This window comes from Bos indicus x Bos taurus, chromosome 22, assembly GCF_003369695.1.
Source record: "Bos indicus x Bos taurus breed Angus x Brahman F1 hybrid chromosome 22, Bos_hybrid_MaternalHap_v2.0, whole genome shotgun sequence".
Classification (NCBI taxonomy): domain Eukaryota; kingdom Metazoa; phylum Chordata; class Mammalia; order Artiodactyla; family Bovidae; genus Bos; species Bos indicus x Bos taurus.
The window spans coordinates 6840694-6863505 of record NC_040097.1 but is presented as its reverse complement, the minus strand read 5'-3'; the positions used below and the strand labels follow the sequence as shown (position 1 = coordinate 6863505).

The following is a 22812-nucleotide window of genomic DNA, read 5'->3' as shown; positions in this document are numbered from 1 at the left end:
ACTAGCCTTGATGTCTTCTTCTCCCTGACTCAGTACACTGAGACCCTCCGGTACCCCGTTTGATTGGTGTTGCCCACGTCACCACACCTCACAAGCTGGTCGAGGAGGAATTAGATGTAGTCCAGCACCAGGAGGGCTGGGGGCCTGTGGCAGATACACAGGTGTTGGGCTGGAGGTATTAGTGCTTTATTAACCCCAGTCTCCCTGGCTGGTATTCTATCCATTACAAAACCAGAATGTTAGTGCTCAGAGCTGCCGCACTTGTGTAATGATACCATTTAAAATGAAGGAATGGAGAGAGACATACCAGAATACAGACAGTGAATAAGTCTAGGAGATGAGATAATCATTTGTATACTTTGCTGTATTTTCTGATTTTTTTGAAAATCATTCAAAAATGATTTTTTGAAAATCATCAAAAAATGACTTTTTGAAAATCATCCTGTATAATGAGCATACATTACTTTTTAAATATATATTACATTTATAGCTCCTTATCCATCAGAGGCCAGACAGAATGAAAACCACAACCACAGAAAACTAACCCAACTGATCATATGGATGACAGCTTTGTCTAACACAATCAAATTATGAGCCACATCATGCAGGGCCAGCCAAGACAGATGGGTCATGGTGGAGAGTTCTGACAAAACATGGTCCACTGGACAAGGGAATGGCAAACGACTTCAGCATTCTTGCCTTGAGAACCCCATGAACAGTATGAAAGATATGACACTGAAAGATGAGCTCCCCAGGTCGGTAGCTGTCCAATATGCTACTAGAGAAGAGCAAAGAAATAGCTCCAGAAGGAATGAAGAGGCTGAGCCAAAGTGGAAACAACACCCAGTTATGGACGTGTCTGGTGGTGAAAGGAACGTCCAATTCTATGAAGAACAATATTGCATAAGAACATGGAATGTTAGGTCCATGAATCAAGGCCAATTGGAAGTGGTCAAACAGGAGATAGCAAGACTAACATTTTACGAATCAATGAACTAAAATGGGCTGGAACGGGCAAATTTAATTCAGATGACCATTATATCTACTACTGTGGGCAAGAATCCCTTAGAAGAAGTGAAGTAGCCCTCATAATCAATAAAAGAGTCCGAAATGTAGTACTTGGGTACAGTCTCAAAAATGACAGAATGATCTCTGTTCTTTTCCAAGGCAAACCATTCAATATCACAGTAATCCCAGTCTATGCCCCAACCACTAATGCCAAAGAAGCTGAAGATGAATGGTTCTATGGACCTACAAGACCTTCTAGAATTAACACCCAAAAAAGATGTCCTTTTAATTATAGGGTACTGGAATGCAAAAGTAGGAAGTCAAGACATAACTGGAGTAAAGGCAAGTTTGGCCTTGGAATACAAAATGAAGCAGGAGAAAGGTTAACAGAGTTCTGCCAAGAGAACACACTGGTCATAGTAAATACCCTCTTCCAACAACACAAGAGAAGACTCTACACATGGACATCATCAGATGGTAAATACCGAAATCAGACTGGTTATATTATGTTCTTTGCAGCCTACTCTATACAGTAGGCTAAAGCAAGACCAAGAGCTGACTGAATGGGAAAGACTGAGATCTCTTCAAGAAAATTAGAGATACCAAGGGAACATTTCATGTAAAGATGGGCACAATAAAGCACAGAAATGGTATGGACATAACAGAAGCAGAAGATATTAAGAAGAGGTGGGACGAATACACAGAAGAACTATACAAAAAAGATCTTGATGACCTGTATAACCACAAAAGTGTGATTATTCATCTAGAGCCCGACATCCTGGAGTGCAAAGTCAAGTGGTCCTTAGGAAGCATTACTATGAACAAAGCTGGTGGAGGTGATGGAATTCCAGCTGAGCTGTTAAAGGGTTGCACTCAATATGCCAGCAAATTTGGAAAACTCAGCAATGGTCACAAGACTGGAAAAGGTCAGTTTTCATTCCAATCCCAAAGAAAGGCAATGCCAAAGAATGTTCAAACCACCACACAATTGCACTCATCTCACATCCTAGCAAATGCTCAATATTCTCCAACCCAGGTTTCAACAGTATGTGAACTGAGAACTTCCAGATGTTCAAGCTGGACTTAGAAAAGGCAGAGGAACCAGAGATCAAATTGCCTGTTGGATCATAGGCGTCCCTGGTTGCTTATGGTAAAGAATCAGTCTGCAATGTGGGAGACCTGGGTTCGATTCCTGGGTTGAGAAGATCCCCTGAAGGAGGGAATGGCAACACACTCCAGTATTCTTGCCTGGAGAATCCCCATGGACAAAAGAGCCTGGCTGGCTGCAGCCACAGGGTCACAAAGAGTTGGACACAACTGAGCGACTAAGCATGAATACATGCTGGATCACAGAAAAAGCAAGAGAATTCCACAAAAACATCTACTTCTGCTTCATTGATTACATTAAAGCCTTTGACTGTGTGTGGATCACAACAAACTGCAGAAAATTCTTCAAGAGATGGGAATACCAGACCACCTTACCTGCCTCCTAAGACACCTGTATGCAGGTCAAAAAGCAACAGTTAGAACCAGACATGGAACAATGGACTGGTTGAAAATTGGGAAAGGAGTACGTCAAGGCTGTATACTGTCACCCTGCTTATTTACCTTACATGCAGAGTACGTCATGCAAAATGCTGGGCTGGATGAAGCACAAACTGGAATCAAGATTGCCGGGAGAAGTATCAATAACCTCAGATATGCAGATGATACCACCCTTATGGCAGAAAGCAAAGAGGAACTAAAGAGCTTCTTGATGAAAGTGAAAGAGGAGATTGAAAGAGCTGGCTTCAAAAGCAACATAAAAAAATGAAGATCATGGCATCTGGTCCCAGAACTTCATGACAAATAGATGGGGAAACAATGGAAACAATGACAGACGTTCTTTTCTTGGGCTCCAAAATCACTGCAGATGGTGACTTCAGCCATGAGATTAAAAGACGCTTGCTCCTTGAAAGAAAAGCCATGACAAAATTAGACAACATATTAAAAAGCAGAGACATGACTTTGCCAACAAAGATCCGTCTAGTCAAAGCTATGGTTTTGCCAGTAGTCATGTTTGGAAGTGACAATTGGGCCATAAAGAAGGCTGAACGCTGAAAGAGTGATGCTTTTGAACTGTGGTGTTGGAGAAGACTCTTGAGAGTCCCTTGGATACCAAAGAGATCAAACCAGGCAATCCTAAAGGAAATGAGTCCTGAATATTCATTGGAAGGACTGATGCTGAAGCTGAAGCTCCAATACTTTGGCCATCTGATGAGAAGAGCTGACTTACTGGAAAAGATCCTGATTTTGGGAAAAACTGAAGGCAGGAGAAGGGGATGACAGAGGATGAGATGATTGGATGGCATCACCGACTCAATGAACATGAGTTTGAGCAAGCTCCAGGAGATGGTGAAGGACAGGGAAGCCTAGTGTGCTGCAGTCCACGGGGTCTCAAAGAGTCAGAGATGACTAAACGACTGAACAACAACAACTTTTCTTTTTTTTTTTACTTTACAATATTGTATTGGTTTTGCCATACATCAACATGCATCTGTCATGGGTGTACACCTGTTCCCCATCCTGAACCCCCCTCCCACCTCCCTCCCCATACCATCCCTCTGGGTCATCCCAGTGCACCAGCCCCGAGCATCCTGTATCCTGCATCGAACCTGGACTGGCGATTCGTTTCACATATGATATTATACATGTTTTAATGCCATTCTCCCAAATTATCCCCCCTCCCTTTCCCACAGAGTCCAAAAGACTGTTCTATACATCTGTGTCTCTTTTGCTGTCTTGCATACAGGGTTGTCGTTATCATCTTTCTAAATTCCATATATATGTGTTAGTATATTGTATTGGTGTTTTTCTTTCTGGCTTACTTCACTCTGTATAATAGGCTCTAGTTTCATCCACCTCATTAGAACTGATTCAAATGTATTCTTGCTAATGGCTGAGTAATACTCCATTGTGTATATGTACCACAGCTTTCTTATCCATTCATCTGCTGATGGACATCTAGGTTGCTTTCATGTCCTGGCAACTACAACTTTTCTAACTTTTTGAAATAATTACAGGTTTAGAAGAAATTTCAAAAATAGTATAGAAAGTTCTCATGTACCCTCTACTCAGGCATATATTACTACTACCATAAAAATGAAAACTAAAAAAAGAAAAAAAAAAAAAAAAAAACTCCTATACACACAAGAGCCAGTCTGAGAGTTTCCAAAGGCCAAATCTGAGATAATTTGAGAAACAAATAACTACAGTAATGGATTATAATCCACAGGGGAAAAATGCATGAGTTCATACTAGTGTAAATAAATATGTGAATAAGTAAATAAGGAGGAGACGGGACAGTTCTTCATAGTAGATTTCCAATTAATAAATGTAGAGGAATGATAGAAATAGGAAATCAGCAATAGACAAAAAGCACTGTAATAATTGCTGTCCAAAAGTATTATCAATGGATGCAAAATCAATGGGCAAATGAATGAGAAAGAGGATATTTGCAGTCTCAAGGTATCTCAACATAATCATTAATTACAAAGGGAAAAATAGTAACTGAGCAGATCAGTTCAGTTCAGTCGCTCAGTCATGTCTGACTCTTTGTGACCTCATGGACTGCAGCACACCAGCCCTCCCTGTCCATCACCAACTCCTGGAGCTTACTCAAACTCATGTCCATTGAGTCAATGATGCCATCCAACCATCTCGTCCTCTGTTGTCCCCTTCTCCTCCCACCTTCAATCTTTCCCAACATCAGGGTCTTTTGAAATGAGTCAATTCTTCACATCAGGTGGCCAAAGTATTGGAGTTTCAGCTTCAACATCAGTTCTTCCAATGAATATTCAGGACTGATTTCCTTTAGGATGGACTGGTTGGATCTCTTTGCAACCCAAAGGACTCTCAAGAGTCTTCTCCAACACCACAGTTCAAAAACATCAATTCTTCGGCGCTGTTTTCTTTATAGTCCAACTCTCACATCCATACACGACTATGGGAAAAACCATAGCTTTGACTAGAGGGACCTTTTTCGGCAAAGTAATGTCTCTGCTTTTTAATATGCTGCCTAGGTTGATCATAGCTTTTCTTCCAAGGAGCAAGCGTCTTTTGATTTCATGGCTACAGTCACCATCCGCAGTGATTTTGGAGCCTAAAAAAATAAAGTCTCTTACTGTTTCCCGATCTCTTTGCCATGAAATGTGGGACCAGATGCCAAGATCTTAGTTTTCTAGATCTGAAAACTCAACTCAATCTTGAGTTTTAAGCCAACTTTCTCACTCTCCTTTTTCACTTTCTTCAAGAGGTTCTTTAGTTCTTCTTCACTTTCTGCTATAAGGGTGGTGTCATCTGCATCTGAGGTTATCTGACATCTGTATCTGTCATCTGAGGTTATTGATATTTCTCCCAGTAATCTTGATTCCAGCTTGTCCTTCATCCAGCCTGGCATTTCACATGATGTACAGAGATCAAATTGCCAACATCTGCTGGATCATTGAAAAAGCAAGAAAGTTCCAGAAAAACATCTATTTCTGCTTTATTGACCATGCCAAAGCCTTTGACTGTGTGGATCACAATAAACTGTGGAAAATTCTAAAAGAAATGGGAATACCAGACCACCTTACCTGCCTCCTGAGAAATCTGTATGCAGGTCAGGAAGCAACAGTTAGAACTGGACATGGAACAACAAACTGGTTCCAAATAGGAAAAGGAGTACATCAAGGCTGTATATTGTCACCCTGCTTATTTAACTTATATGCAGAGTACATCATGAGAAACGCTGGGCTGGAAGAAGCACAAGCTGGAATCAAGATTGCCGGGAGAAATATCAATAACCTCAGATATGCAGATGACACCACCCTTATGGCAGAAAGTGAAGAGAAACTAAAAAGCCTCTTGATGAAGTTGAAAGAGGAGAGTGAAAAAGTTGGCTTAAAACTCAACATTCAGAAAATGAAGATCATGGCATCCAGTCCCATCACTTCATGGGAAATAGATGGGGAAACAGTGGAAACAGTGTCAGAATTTGTTTTTTTGGGCTCTAAAATCACTGCAGATGGTGACTGCAGCCATGAAATTAAAAGACGCTTACTCCTTGGAAGAAAAGTTATGACCAACCTAGATAGCATATTGAACAGCAGAAACATTACTTTGCCAACAAAGGGCCGTCTAGTCAAGGCTATGGTTTTTCCTGTGGTCATGTATGGATGTGAGAGTTGGACTGTGAAGAAAGCTGAGCACCAAAGAATTGATGCTTTTGAACTGTGGTGTTGGAGAAGACTCTTGAGAGTCCCTTGGACTACCCAGTCCACTCTGAAGGAGATCAGCCCTAGGATTTCTTTGGAAGGAATGATGCTAAAGCTAAAACTCCAGTACTTTGTCCACCTCATGTGAAGAGTTGACTCATTGGAAAAGACTCTGATGCTGGGAGGGGTTGGGTGTAGGAGGAGAAGGGGATGACAGAGGATGAGATGGCTAGACGGCATCACTGACTTGATGGACATGAGTCTGAGTGAACTCTGGGAGTTGGTATGGACAGGGAGGCCTGGCATGCTATGATTCATGGGGTTGCAAAGAGTCGGACACGACTGAGCGACTGAACTGAACTGAACTGAACTCCTTGGAAGGAAAGTTATGACCAACCTAGACAGAATATTAAAAAGCAGAGACATTACTTTGTCAACAAAGGTCCATCTAGTCAAGGCTATGGTTTTTCCAGGAATCACGTATGGATGTGAGAGTTGGACTATAAAGTAAGATGAGTGCTGAAGAATTGATGCTTTTGTACTGTGGTGTTGGAGAAGACTTTTGAGAGTCCCTTGGACTGCAAGGAGATCCAACCAGTCCATCCTAAAGGAGATCAGTCCTGGGTGTTCACTGGAAGGACTGATGTTGAAGCTGAAACTCCAATACTTTGGCCACCTGATGTGAAGAGCTGACTCATTTCAAAAGACCCTGATGATGGGAAAGATTGAGGTCAGGAGGAGAAAGGGACGACAGAGGATGAGATGGCTGGATGCCATCACCGACTCAATGGATATGGGTTTGGGTGGACTCTGGAAGTCGGTGACAGACAGGGAGGCCTGGCGTGCTGCAGTTCATGGGGTCACAAAGAGTCAGACATGACTGAGAGACTGAAATGAACTGAATTCTGTATATAAGTTAAATAAGCAGGGTGACAATATACAGCCTTGATGTACTCCTTTCCCGATCTAGAACCAGTGATGGTTGGAACCAGTGTGGAATCCATATTCCATGTCCATGGTAACTGAACACATACCCACAACCTTAATCAAGAGGTCAAAGACAACATCACCAGTATAACAAGACATGTTGATATCATGGATCCCTAATATGATTCAAAATATCACTTCTGGTATTCTTGTCCAAAATGCATTACCTCAATCTAACCATGAGAAAATCTCAAACCCAAATTGAAAGACAATCTACAAAATGTCTGCACAGTACTATTCAGAAGTGGCAAGGTCAAAAAAGACAAGGCAAGACTGAGAAACTGTCCCCAAAATAAAGGAGACACAGCAGTCAAATGCAATGTGGGATCCTGTGCAGAGTCTAAACTATAAAAGGAGATTAGTGGAAAAACTAATGAGTGTATCAATCAGGATTCTTGGTTGTAAGCAACATACACCCACAAGATGTACTGCAAAACCATCAAGGTGTGGTGGAAGAAGCCAGATTTGAACCTAGGCAGACTGGCTCCATAAGTCCAGCTCCTAACCACTGCATTTTGCTTCCTTTTGAGAAATAAACAAGCCTTTAACTGAGACTTTCCGCGTTCCAGGTACCAGAGACACAAATTAAACAAAGAAGTGGTCCTTGAACTCAATTAATCACAACCATGTTGGTCTCCCCCCATCGACAGCACAGTGCCAGACTCCTGGCAGTTGCATAATAAATGGCAATCAAATGAATCAATGAACCAAGTTGGTAGCTAGCCTCCAAGATGGCCCCCCACGATCCCCACTTCCTGATATTGACTCTTCAGGCAGTTCAATCCCATACTGAATAGCATCGTTCACATGGCTAGAAACTAAAATCTCCTGCTAAGAGCTGTGTGAGGAACCATTTTGGAAGCAGATTCTTGAGTCCTGGTCAAGCCTTCAGATGACTGCAGTTCTAGCTGGTGTCTTGATTTCAACCACTTAGCTGAACTGTTCCTAAATTATTGATGACTCAAACTGTGTGATAATACTTATTATTGTTTTCAGTAGCTAAGTACCGGGGCAGTTGATTACCCAGCAATAAATAACTAATACAGTCAGAGAATGAAGCAAATGTCATATCTGTTCTTTCCCTGCTGTGTCTCATGCTTACCATCACAACACCATCACAAAATTTGATGTTAACATGTCTGCATCACCTGATGCCCTGAGGACAGAAATGGCCTGGGACCAAGGGGAAATCCACACAGCACCCACGCAGGGGAAGCTCAGAAATGTGGGAGAATTACCCGACGGGAAAAACCTTTGACTAACAGGGACTGGGAGCCAATAGGAAAATGCTTCTTTCTCCCCTACCCATGCAAGGTCTTCCTATGGCTCCTCGGTTCAACGTGAATCCAGCAAGGTGCACTGGGTGATGGCCAACTCCATGACACATTCTTGTCAGCCTCACTCCCCATTTCTCATTCCAGCTCCTTGGAATCAAGCTCCTCAATAAAATACTTGCATGGAAACCTTCGTCTTAGACTCTGCTTTCTCAGGAACCAGGCCAAGATAAGCATCACAACATTCAAATAAAATGTATTTATAGGGGCAGAGACTGCAATAAAAAGCACCAGTATGATGGTTCTGGCTGTGTTAGAGTTGGGAAGAGAAGATCATGAGTGATTTCTCGTCTTTTCTCTATTTTAAACTATTTCTTAATGATGCTTTATTTTTATAATTAAGAATTATTCTTTGAAAAAGAAAAAAAAGTTTAATTAAAAAAAAGAAAGTTTTTATTACACTAAAATGGTAAACAGCCTATTCAAGTGTTTTTAGAATATAATCACAACTAGGTAAAACAGATTTAAATATTAAAAATTGGATGTAATTGACCAAAAAATGATTCCTGTTTTGAAAGTCATTGCTGGAAATGGTACTGAACTAGATAGAAAAACTGACAGGCTGTCAGGAGGAGACCTTACTCAGATGCTAACTGTCTTCCTTAAGGGGCAGGAACAAGAGACAAGTGCTGGAAAGGCTTGCTGCTTGCTTGGTGGGGGGAATACAGGGAGTGGAGTTAATTGGTTAGAGCGATGCTAAGGAGAATCTATCTGTCCTTTCTACCCTGCTGGAGAAGGAAATGGCAACCCACTCCAGTATTCTTGCCTGGAAAATACTATGGACGGAGGAGCCTGGTAGGCTACAGTCCATGGGTCACAAAGAGTCGGACACGACTGAGTGACATCACTTCACTTCACCCTGCTGGTTGCTGAGTTTGGCATGGAGTGTTTTCAGGTCCAATTTTGGCATTTTCTTCCACTTAAAATGTCTCTATTAATACTGACATATTTAAACATCCCAGGAACCTCTGAAGCTCTTCTTTGAGAAAATCTCTTCGGCTCTTACGGGGTCTAGTCAGTGGCCAAGGTTAGGGCTGGGGGTCTCTAGGGGATGGGGTAGGAGATAGAGGTTCTGGTGGGAGACAACCTAGGGGTTCCGATGGGTAGAAACAATCATGGCAATCTTTGGGGAAGGAAAAAAGCATTGGAGCCTGGAGAAGGCCGGGGTAGACCGAAGGAGGTCAGAAGCCGGGATGTCCCCTTTGGGTTGTTTTGGAACCTTGCTGTCGTTTGTTGTTTGGTCACTCAGTCATGTCCGACTCTGCGACCCCATGGAATGTAGCCCACCAGGCTCCTCTGTCCACGAGATTTCCCAGGCAAGAATACTTGAGTGGGCTGCCATTTCCTTCTCCAGGGGATCTTCCCAACCCAGGAATTGAACCCGAGTCTCTTGTGTCTCTTGCACTGGCCAGGTGTATTCTTCACCACTGAGCCACCTGGCAGGCCCTCTAGAAACTTAACAGCCCTCCATTTGAGCCTGGTCCTGGTGGGTGAAGCACTTGAGGCTGTCAGCTCCAGTTAAGAAGGGTGGCAGAGATCAGGACATTTCAAGCTCCAAATCTCTTCCCTGCCTGCATCTTTTTTTTTTTTTTTTTTTTGCTGTGCTGCAAGACTTGCAGAATCTCAGTTCCCTGACCAGGGACTGAACCAGGCCAAAGCAGCGAAAGCCTGGAATCCTAACCACTAGGCTACCAGGGAACTCCTTATCTACATTTTCTAGCAATGTTCCCAGAGTCACCCAAATGTGTCAAGTTGGCTTTTCACGTGCTGATGTGGGAATTACCCACAGAGAATCCCTGGTATTTTTCCAACTCATTGGAAAAGACCCAATGCTGGGAGTGAAGGCAAAAGGAGAAGGGGGGCGACAGAGGATGAGATGGTTGGATGGCATCACCTACTAAATGGACAGGAGTTTGAGCAAACTCTGGGAGATAGTGAAGCACAGGGAAGCCTGGCATGCTGCAGTCCATGGGATTGCAGAGTCAGACATGACTCAGCGACTGAACAACAATAATCCCTGGTGTTCCAGGAAGTCAGATGACAGAGTTTGGGACAGCATGGTGGGTACTCTCTGGGTTTCCCTTCACTTGTGTGTGTAGCATGGAGGAGTCAGTCAGATCCCCCAGATGGTAAAATGTCAGTTTCAGAACAGAGTCCCCAAGGGGTCAGGCTTGCCTGCAGCACAATGCCCGCCCCCCCCAACACCCTGGCCTTTAGAGTCTTTAAATGCACTTTCTCAGTGTCCTGGAGGAGGCTGAGGCATGGATCCACATTATCACTCCCATTTTACAGAGGAAGAAACTGAGGCCAGAAGAAGTCAAGGGATTAGAAGCACAATAATTACGTGCTGGAGCTCAAACCTGCCAACTTCTCTGGCCCCCACATTTAGTGGCATTTTCATTATACCCACAGTCCAGCAGTTCTCAAATCCTCCCATTTCAGAACCCCATTATCCTCTTAAAAATTAATGAAGACCCCCAAGAGCTTTTGTAAGCTCCTTAAGGGCAGGGATCAGCTTTCTCAGTTACATGTGCCTACCCCGTACCCACGGAATACACACACAGTAGGCACTTAGTTCTTCAGAGAGGATGAATGGAAAACAGAAGCAAAGACAACCCCAGATCCAACCTGACTGTGGTGTTACCTACCCCACCATCACGCCAGCTCACCCTCTGGGTGCCCCTGCCTGCCATGAGCACTGCCCTTCACAAATGTTCCACACTGATCAACAAACAGTCAGAGCCTGGAAGCAAGGAGGAGCTGCAGATGGTCAAATCAACATTATAGACCATGCAACATTTATAAGCACATACTGTATGCCAGGCACTGTTCTATCATTTTACATCGATGGTATTTAACCCTATTTCTCAGCTGGTATTATTTTCACAAGTGAGGGAAACTGAGGCACAGAGAAGTTAAATTACCTGTTTACAGTTATAAAATGAGTAAATGGAGGATCTAGGTCTGCTCCAGACTCTGCCGGCTTAACCATTCCTCCGTGCTGCCTCTCAGAGTAGGAAAGAGCAATCTGGAAGGGGCTGCAACAAGACAGGGGCACCTAAAGGAAGATGACGAGGCCTTAGAGAGGGGGAAGCAGCCCCCAGTTCACACTCAGCCTTGCATCACATACAAATATATCCAAGTCCAGAGGTGTGTAAGTCATGTTTCACAACCAGCTCTGTGGAGTGGCAAAGGCTGATTTGTAAACACTTGCTCATTTCCATGGTGCAAACATTCTCCCACCATGGCTGATTTCAAGAGGCCCACGGTTTAAAATCACTTTACAAAATGCATGAATATTTAACCATGGGCTCTTACGAGCCTGTATGGTGCAGCTCCAACACACCAGCATACAAGCCAGCCCTGCAGTGCTGACCTGGACCCTGGACACTCAGCAACACGCAGGACACTACCTGAACGACTGGCATGAGATAGGCCATCAAGGGCATTACAGAGATGGTGACACAGCACCTCAGAACACATACAAATTTTGTCAGAGCCACAAATCTATGAAGAAACCGAACAGGGACTCAAATCCAGGTCTCTAAACCTGCACTGTCCAGGATGGTAGCCATGAATCACAGGTGATTATTGAGAGCTTGACATGGGGCTGGTCCAAACTGAGATATTGCTGCAAGTGTAAAGTAGCAATTTTGAAGACTTTGTAAGAGGAAAAAAGACTATAAAATACCCCATTTATATATTTATATCGACTATATGTTGAAATGATAATTTGGGGTATGCTTGGTTAAACAAAATACATTTTTGAAATTGATTTTCTTTCTTCTTTAATGTAGTTCGTGGAAAATTTAAAGTTACAAATTTAGCTCACATTATATTTCTTAGTATGACTGCACTCTTGGTCTAGTACTCTCTGCACAAAGCACCAGGCGTTTCCCATATTCCCTGTGTGTGCTCAGCTGCTCAGTTGTGTCTGACTCTTTGAGACCCCATGGACTGTAGCCCACCATGCTCCTCTGTCCTTGGAATTCTCCAGGCAAGAATACTGGAGACAGTTGCCATTTCCTCCTCCCGGTGAATCTTCCCAACCCAGGGATCAAACCCCTGTCCCTCGTGTCTCCTGCACTGGCAAGCGGATTCCTTACCACTGCACCACCTGGGAAGCCTTCTCATACCCAGAGATCCCCGAATCCTTACAAGTTCCTGTGAAAGCACAAGTGTCCATGCGCGTGTGCACGCGCGCACACACACACACACACACACACACACACACAATTCCACTTGCACAGGAGAACCCACACTCTCTGTCCCCACCCCAACACTCACCACTTACCCCGCAGAGCCACTCAGGGAAACAGGCTTGGGGCCACAAAGATACACAACCCCTGAGACCTGCCCCCAGAGCAGCCGCCTGAGGACCTCCCCTCTCCGCCTCTGCTGGACTTGAGGGAAACTGCTATTCTAGACCCTCTGCTGGGGGTGCCTCCCACCCACTGATGAGCGGTGCTCTGCCTGGCAAAGTAGTGGGCAAGTGGCAGGGAGCACCTTTACCTGTAGCGTCCGTCTCTTTGAGGGGTTCTGAGAGAAGAAAGTTCGCCTCTGTGCTGAAATATCACCCCCTGTGAATGTGTGCAGCAGGGTGAGCCCTTGAGGATCAGCAGCAATGGCTGCTGTGTCCAAGATGAAGGTGGCTTCTATTTGGAGCCGGCTTTTCCAAAGCTATTCTTCTTCTTGAAGTTTCTGGCTTGAATTTTCCCGATAGTAGGTGCCCATGACACAGGTGACCATATCAGAAGCCCACTGCTGCCTGCTTCACAGTGCATTTGCACACCTTTGTGTGCAAAGCAGGAAAATCAACACATTTTCTTTGAGGCTCCTCTCTACTTCACCCACCAGCACACTTGTTCAGCACGCTGCTGGCTGTGCTCTGGCCTCACCACGCTCACTGCCTCACTAACTTTCAGGGCTATTTCCAAGTTCACAGTCGGTGAGCATCTCCAGAAGGTTTTATTCTTCTTCCCTTAAGCAGAAAAACAGCAGACCGTCTGGTTCAGGTGACATTAATCTGACAATCAGATGGCGGTAATTATCCAAATACAGCCTTCAGATTCCATAAACAGTCACTGTCACAGCCCCCACGGTGGCCCAGCAGGACCCACTTTCCAGAGGTCTCGGCGGCCCCTGGCATTTGTCACAACAACCAGCAGGGTTTATAAAGGCGCCTCACGAAAAACAGGTAGGCTCTCGAGATGCGCCTTCCTGCTCATAACTGCTTAATTAGACGGAATACTGCCTGCTGGATTCAAATCAGGTGAGCTTCTGTACACACTGCTGCTGCTACTGCTAAGTCACTTCAGTCGTGTCCGACTCTGTGCGACCCCATAGACCGCAGCCCACCAGGCTCCCCCGTCCCTGGGATTCTCCAGGCAAGAACACTGGAGTGGGTTGCCATTTCCTTTTCCAATGCATGAAAGTGAAAAGTGAAGGTGAAGTCGCGCAGTCCTGTCCGACTCTTCACGACCCCATGGACTACAGCCTACCAGGCTCCTCCGTCCATGGGATTTTCCAGGCAAGAGTTCTGGAGTGGGGTGCCATTGCCTTCTCCGTCTGTACACACAGCTGACTACAAAAGGCTCTGGGCTGAGGGTGGGAAGGGCTATGACAGAAGATTCTAGAACCTGTCTCACTACAGGATGAAGCTTAGATTACGAGAAGGGAGGTAAGGCTGTTGTCCCTCACTGCCATCAACTGGTTTTGAGACCTGGACACATACAGGTCCCTCTAGGCCTTGGTTCTGTCCTCAGTAAAACAAGACGGTGGTGAGTTGGACTTCCTCAGAATCCGCAGTATCAGGGCTGCATGCAGCAGAAAATGGCAGTTCAAATTCGTTTGTCATTTGTCTCACACAAAAGGCAGAAAAGAAAGCACCTCAGACAAGGGACAACCGGCAGCTCCATACCATTGGAGGTTCAGGTTCCTGCTCTGCAAGGTAGCTGTGGCCCCTCTGGACGAACATTCCCCACTCAGACTGTCCACAGGCGACAGCGCCTGTCTCTCCTTGTGGAGAGAAGGAAAGCTTTCTCAGAGGCTCCGCCCAGAGACGTCCCCTCACATCTCATTGGAGGAACTTGGTCATATGCCCACTCCTGAACCAATCATTGGTAAGGAACATAGGACTACCTGGATTAGCTAGGAACCAATCTGGGTTTAACTCTGAGTCACCTTCCTCTGAGTGATTGGAAGGAGAAGATGGCACCTACGAAGTACAGAGGTTCTGTTCATAAGGGGAGAGATGGGGATTAGATCCGAAATGGGCAACCTGCAGTGTCTGCCATAGATACCACTTACATTTAAATGACAAACAGAACAGATTTTGTCCCCTTCCCATCTGACCTCCTTCCTCCATTTCTTCCTTTTTATCCTTTTAATCTCTATTCCAGTTATAGCTGGAGGAAATATAAACCAAATCAAACTGGCTTAAGACTTAAAAAAATTACTGGCTTATGTAACTGAAAAGTTGAAGAGGAGGTTGGCCCAGCTTGGTCCAAGGATTTGAGTGGTATCATCAATGAGGGCTAGACTTTTCCATCTCTTCCTTGTCAGCTCTGTGCCAGCTTATTTCTCAGGCTAACTTTATTTATTAGCTAATGTGGCCTTTGGTGACTCAAAGCTTCCACAATCCCCAACTCAAGGCTCTGGAAAGACAATGTTCCAGTTAATAGTTATGGAATCACTCTTGAAGGTTAATGACATAAAACAACTGTTTCTTATCCTTATGGAGTCTAGGAACCAGGGATTCCAGTAGGGCATGGCAGGAATGGCTGTTCTCTGATCCACAGTGTTTGGTGTCTCAGCTGGTATCTTAGTCTGCTTGGATTGCCATAACAAAATATCATGGATTGGGTGACTTAAACAACAGAAATTTATTTTCTCACAGTCTGGAGCTGTAAGTCTAAAATCAAGGCACCAGCACAGTCATGTTCTAGTGTAGGTTTCTTCCTGGATTGCAGACAACCGCCTTATTGCTATTTACTCACAGGTCTCTTAGTGAGTGCTTGTGACAGTTCTCTGGGGTCCTGTCTTGTAAGGGCACTAATCCCATCATAAGGCTGTCACCTCCATGACCTCATCTGACCCTAATAACCTCCCAAAGGTACCATCTCCAAATACCATCATGTTAGGGATTCACATATATTCACATATATAAAGAAATCTGAGCGCCGAAGAATTGATACTTTTGAACTGTGGTGTTGGAGAAGACTCTTGAGAGTCCCTTGGACTGCAAGGAAATCAAAGCAGTCAATCCTAAAGGAATTTGGTCCTGAATATTCATTGGAAGGACTGATGCCTGAAGTTGAAGCTCCAATACTTTGGCCACCTGATGCGAAGAACTGACTCATTGGAAAAGACCCTGATGCTGGAAAAGAGTGAGGGCAGAAGGAGAAGAAGGGGACAACAGAGGATGAGATGGTTGGATGGCATTACCAACTCCTGTCAGAGTAGACAGGAGTCAAAAAGAGTCAGACACGACTGAGTGACTGAACTGAACTGAGGGACTCACATATGAATCTGGAGGTACAACATACAGTCCATAATAGCCAGTGAGACTCAAGTGACTAGAGGTTGGTTTCATCTAAGAGCTTTTTCACTCCATGTCTGGCACAAGGGGTGTGATGACTCAAATGAGTAAGGACTCATATTCCCTCCCTTCCTCTCTTCTCTTCTCTGGTCTGGAAGCTCAAGGCTCTAAGAGCAAATGTTTCAACAAAGACAGAAACCACATGATCTTTTAAGCTGAACCCTTAAATGTCAGCTGGTATTACTTACGTCATATTCCGTGCTCAAAGCAGTCACAATCCTGCCCAAATTCAAGGAGAAAGTCACGGGCTACAGTTTAAAGGCTGGAAATATCAAAGAATTTGTGGTCATGATTTAAACAACCACAAGGGGTTCCTCTCTCTCCAGAGTCCGTGGGAGAGGACACTGATGGGTCTCGCTGGTGTCCTAGGGTCACCTCTGGACCAACTACCACCAGCACATGGATGTGGTGTCTGTCCTAAGTGGCCAGTCCTGGGTATAAGCTCCAACTTGTGTCATTTGATGGATGTATGACCTCGAAAAGAAAGGGCTCTGCTGAGGAGCACATGTAACCCAGCGGGAATGGCTATGGTCTATTATCCTTAAAACGATAAATGTACAGATCTTTCCCACCATTTCACGTTAGTAGAAATCAAGAAAGAAGGATAGCTAAAGGTAAATAACATGAAAATTGTGCCCAAGCAGACCCCCAGTGAGGCCTTGGCTCCAACTCTGCTGCCCTTCCCTGCCTTTCTGCTCATCTGCACCCGAGCTGGCCTTCAAGGCACAACTTCAGCTCATTCTCTCTCCTGACACCACCCCTGATCACCCCAGACCATGGCGGTTTCCTTCTTCCCTGAGCAAACGCACTGCATGTCATCGTCCATTCCTAATCTCTGCACTTGTCTTCCCCCTCCAGTCTCTCCCAGAGCCCACCTGCAAACTTGGCGTCTCCACCCCCAGGAAGGATTCACCCCTGAAGCAGGAGGAGTTTAAGGAATCCCAGGGATTCTGTACTGCCTGTTCCTCTGGTTGCCACTTCAGTTCTGATGACTAGGTTCCTAACTAGTCTCCACAACAGTAATGACAGCCAATATTTCCAATCTCTGTCTACATGCTTTACATGTGTATTCCCATTTCATAGTAAAAACAATTCTAACATTTCCTTCCCATTTTACAGAGGCAGCGGGAGCACAGAGAAGGTAAGTAACCTGCCCCCTCTCAAAGGAGAGAACACAGATCTACCTCTTCATGTGGAAGTGGCGAACTCTTGGAAGACCGTGTTGCATTGACTTTTAGAAAATACAATCTCCCACACCATGCTCTCCTTCTTAAAAATTACCTTTTACGTTCAAATAATTGTGAAGATTTGCAAAGACAGTACTGAAAATTCCTGTGTGCTCTTCCCCCAGGTCCCTCTGTTGTTAAATTACCGTCTTACATAGCTGTCAGTTATTTATCACGGCACATACAATCACTAGGTCTCCATGACATCCTCTGATCTGGGCAGCTTCTCTCTCTTTCCTTATCTTTCACAACCAAGTTACTTTGGAAGAGGACGGGGTCAGGCATACACACACTCACTCTCTCTTTTCTTAAGTCTTTATTGAATTTGTTACAATATTTCTCTGCTTTATATTTTAGTTTTCTGGTTGTGAGTCATGTGGGATTGTAGCTCGCCTGCCAGAAATCAAACCCACACCCCCTGCATTGGAAGGTGAAATCTTAACCACTGGACCGCCAGGGAAATCCCATACTCTCATTTTGATAAACACGCAAATCTCACATCCTGCCTTAAGGATGTATGAAATTTTTAAAGTAAATAAAATTCCATGATCACAAAGTCGCTATCATATTGCATATTTTCCCTACTGCACATGACCATATAGAGACTGCGATTTTGTCACCCCCGAGATCTGGGCCCTCTGTTTTATATGGAAAACTACAAAGTGCCTAATAGGAGCTTCACTTTCTACATTTTGATAATAAAGGGGTGGGAGAGGGTGGGCCAGAGGATCTCCCAGCTGTGCCTCAGCCCTAAAATTGATCCTAGAAAATCAATTTTATGAACTTAAAATAGATTTTTCCCACCCTTAATCTTTAGTCAAGTTCTACATTGATTTTAAGGTAACTAAACAATAGTAACTAAGTTTATTTTAAAGCCTGAGACCTAAATTGTCTGTCTCTGGACATTCTTCTCACTCTCCCTTTTCCCCACCAGACTCACGGCTTGGAGGGTGGGGTGAACCTCAGGGGTGATCATGCCTCAGCACTCAGCAGAGTGGCCAGCCTCGGTCAGCACTCAGGACATGTGATGATAAATGAACCCACTTGCAGACAGATGGCTCCATTTGTCTTGTTGCTCTGTTTCTAAGTTCACTAACTTAAAAAAATTTATTAATTTTGTTTAATTTTTGGTTGCACTAGGTAGTCCTCATTGCCGTGCGCCTGTTTTCTGCAGTTGCGGTGAGCAGCGGCTACTCTTTGCTGCATGGTTCAGGCTTCTCATTGCGGTGGCTTCTCCTGTTAGGGAACATGGGCTCTAGGGCACACAGAATCAGTAGCTGTGGCGTACAGGCTTAGTTGTGCCGCAGCATGTGGAATCTTCCTGGATCAGGGATCGAACCTGTGTTACTGCACTGGTAAGGCAGATTCTTTAACGTTGAGCCACCTAGGAAGCTCCTCCATCTACTTTAGAGCAAGACAACTAGGCCCAGCATTTGGAGGTGAGGCTTGGAGGCTCATTGTAGCACCAGCTTTGATTCCAGTGGCTCACCCGACCCTGCCCTCCCTGAAACTGAAGAATGCCATTTGGAAGTCACTGGACAGCAAGAGACCACTCAGTTATTCTGGAAACCTAACCTTCCTCCAATTCTGCATCCCCTGACCAAATCACCTGTCAACCACACCCCGAAACTGCTGACCCTCCCTTGGCTGCCGGGCACGTGGGGACACCATACTTCTGAATTCTCCATCCTAGAGGAACGCGCGTTTCTGTCTCTCTCTTTTAAAGAGAGAAACCCATTTTCTTTCAAGTTGGATCCAACAGTTTAAGAACAAAAATCTATTGAACATTTTTTCCCCCACTTTGGTCTCTTGGTAAGATGGATTTGGGTTTTGATTCTGTCAAAATGAGAAATTTGCCTTGTTCTGTAAGATCAGACATTGGAAGGGCTTCTCTTTTCTTTCCCTTTCTTTCATTTCTTTTAAGCCCTCAAAGGCAGGGGCTGACAAGGAAGCCGCATCTGACTCAGAACTCCCCAGCACACACCTCGGCACAGCCAGCTGAGCTCCATCGCCCAGGAGCCCATTGCTGAAGCCCTGGGTTTTGGCGGCACATCATACACAGCACAAAGGCTGTGCCACACACGTCCTCATCTGTGATGGGGCGCCTGTCAGATAAGAGAATGCCCCCTCTCGATGAAGCACTGCCGCTCCAAAGACCTGCCTTGTCTAGTGACAGGAACCCGTGGAGATCCCGCCTCTACACTGCCTTCTGACCTGCAGCAGGTCACTGAGCCTCTCAGACCTGGGTCTCAGCTGGAAAATAAGGGCTTAGACAGATGGGTCTTTTGTGACATAGTGGTCCTTGTCCCACTGATGCCAGTGTGCTCAGAGTCCCATATTAACCCAATTCGGTTCACTCTGTAATAAAACATAAAGTGTTTCTCCCCAAATTTAAGTAACATGAAGCTTTTCTTTATCCTGGTTTTTTATGTTGTTGTTGTTAGATTTGTGTGTGTGTGTGTGTGTGGCAGTAGCTACAAAAATGACACTGTGCAGTTTAGAGTGAATGTGGAAATGAAAGAGCGTCTTAGAGGCAGGGACGTGAAGATACATTTTCAAACACAGCAAAGGTGACTGATGGGTGAGTCGTTTGCTTACTGGCATCTTCCCCTTTCTCTACTGCTGGGTTCTCTTTTGAGGAACCCTATTTTGCCCTCTGGCGATACTCTGCAGGGACAATCAGTCAAGCTTCCCTGCCTACTGAGATGAGGATCCAACAAGTCTCCCAGGCGAGGCTGGTTAACTCTGCTTCCCAGGAAGATGGAGACGGGACCCAGTGCCAAGCCCAGGGGCCAGTGGAAAGGGCTCCCCTCAGGGCCTGGTTGCCGAAAGAGCGTCTCCATTCTTCCCTGCCGTCAAGATGCTATCTTCCCGAGACCCAGATGTTCAGCTTTGTCTTCAACTTGGTGTCACCCTGTGTCCTTCCACTGAATCCCAACTTTCAAGTTAGTCAGAATCAATCTGTTGCTTGCAACCAAGAACCCTAAATCTAATGGACATTTGATTTCTCCTCTCCTCCTTTCAATGTTTCCTAAAAGCACAAAGAAAGAAGAAAAGAAGGAAGCGACAAAGGATGGAAGGGAGATATCAATGTTTTTAAAATGTGTTTTAGCCACAGAGCCTTTTTTCTCTAATTAAATCTAATGTGGGGACTTCCCTGGCTAAGACTCCATGCTCCCAACGCAGGGGGTCTGGGTTCGATCCCTGGCTGGGAACTAAGATACCACAGCTAAAACCTGATATAGCCAAATAAATATAAAAAGTCCAAGACAGATGATAGCAGAGTTCCTTGTCCTCCTCCGACCTGTTCCGTCTCAGCTTCCCCAGATCCGCTCCCTCAGAATCTAGAAATCTCAGCCACCATTTCCTCTGTTAGTACCTGTGAGAAGTTAAGGTTCCTTGGGGAGAGGGGAACAAGGAGAGCAGGGGAACAGGAACATTCATGGAACACTGCCTGTGCTGCGGGCACAGCGGGGAGCTTCAGACATGCTGTTCTAGTTAATGCGACAAGCCTGTAAGGTGGGTTCTGCTGTCATCACTTTGCAGAGGAGGAAACTCAGCGATCCAGCAACTGGCTGGAAGGCACACAGATGTAGGTGACAGAGCTGAGATGTGAACCCAGGCCTCTCGCAACATAAGAGGGAGGCGGCCTCCCATTCAGCAGTGTTATGGGGTATACGGCATGCCTCTCCCACTGCATGTCCACACCACCAGCAACTCCTGTCCCCAGAGCCGCTGCCTCACCCAAATCTTTCTATCAGTGGAAGTAGTCAAATAAAATAAAATAAAAATAAAGTGTTGAACACAAGAACAATGATTATATGGAAGGAGTACAGTTTAAAGGTTAAGATACAGGGTCTGGATCAGATGGCCAGTTGGGTGAATCCCAACTTTGCTGCTTACCAGCTGTGTGACTTCCGGCAAGTCACAGGACCTCTCTGCGCCTCATTTTCCTCATGTGGAAAATAGGAGAAGATAATATTTCCTATCATGATAGGTAGGATAATGGCCTCAAAGATGTCTACATCCTAATTCCCTAATCCTTGAACCTGTGAATATGTTACATCGTATAAAGAAGGAGAAGTAAGGCTGCTGATCAGCTGGACTTTACAGAGATTATTCTGGATGACCTGGGTGAGGCCAATGTCATCACAAGGGTCCTTACATGTGGAAGAGGGAGGCAAGAGAATCAGTGTCACAGGAATGAGATGTGAGAAAGACCTGACCAACATTGCGGCTTTGAAGATGCAAGGGGACCAGGACTAAGGAGTGTAGGCAGCTTCCAGAAGCTGGAAAAGGCAAGAGAATGACTTCTCCTGAGAACCTCCAGCAAGGAATGCGGTTCTGGGCACATCTTGATTAGGCCCAGTGTGACCCATCTCAGGCTTCTGACCTATGGAACTATAAGAAGATAAATGTGTTAAGACAGTAAATTTATGCTAATTTGTCACAGCAGCAAGAGAAAACTAATACACACCACTGAGAGGGTTGGGAGGGTTATTGGCGATGCTGCTGGACGTGTAGGAACGCAGAGAAGCTGTGTTTCCTCACTGGCTGGTGTGCAGAGCTGGGAGCTGTTGAGAGTGGTGGTGAGCTGTGCCCTGTTTCTTCTTCTTTCTAAAATATTTATTTATTTGGCCACGCCAGGTCTTAGTTGCAGCCTGTGGGGTCTTTTAGTTGAGGTATACAAATTCTTAGTTGTGGCATGTGAAATCTAGTTCCCTGACCAGGGATCGAACCCAGGCCGCCTGCATTGGGAGCACAGAGTCTTAGCCACTGAGCCACCAGGGAAGTCCCCAATGTGCCCCATTTCTTCTGATCATCCCTGTCCACTTGTCCATCGCTGCATCTTCATGCCTTAATTAGGCTGGAATGTTTCTTTATACTGACACAGCTGATGATTCCCTTCATCGTGCTGACTTCCAAATTGCCCTTGAAGTAGCTTGTGTGATGTGAGCCTTCTGATTAGCATCTTTCTGAGCTCCAAAATGAAGTAATCAGAGCGGAGGACAGACCTTACTCTGTGCCTTGGGATGGAGGCGAGGGCAGGGGATCTCTCCATTGCAATTTTCTAATAAGACTTGAAGAGCTTTTGAAGAGCTGGCTCGTCTCACCCTGCAGGCCTGTGGTCATCCTCCCCGCTTCCCCTCCCTTTTGAAACACAAGTTCTCAGACGTACCCTTCCAGGTTCCGAATGCAGCTGCCTTTGGTCCCTCCTTCACCCAGGTCGCTGCTCTTCTGAGACTCTACTTTGTTCTAGGGATTAGGAAAGTGATTATCACCCAGCTGTCAGTCACAGCCAGCCTGCCCCCGAAATCTAGATCGCCTTGACTCAGACTCCCCCAGTGCATGACCTCTGGAGCCCAAAGGCCCCTCAAAGATTTCTGAGGATTCCCAAGCGACGCCTGACTCTCCTGTGGCCT

The 22812-nt window shown here is 45.2% G+C and overlaps 1 protein-coding gene across 1 annotated transcript in view; it reads right to left on the bottom strand.

Annotated features, from left to right (window-relative positions):
• The window catches only part of LARS2 (leucyl-tRNA synthetase 2, mitochondrial), a 211893-nt gene extending 189303 nt beyond the window's left edge, over positions 1-22590 (bottom strand). The window contains exon 1 of the mRNA XM_027522381.1: positions 22569-22590. The gene's annotated coding sequence lies outside the window, so the exon portion shown is untranslated. The remainder of the gene's footprint in view (positions 1-22568) is intronic.
• Between the last annotated feature and the right edge of the window lie 222 nt (positions 22591-22812).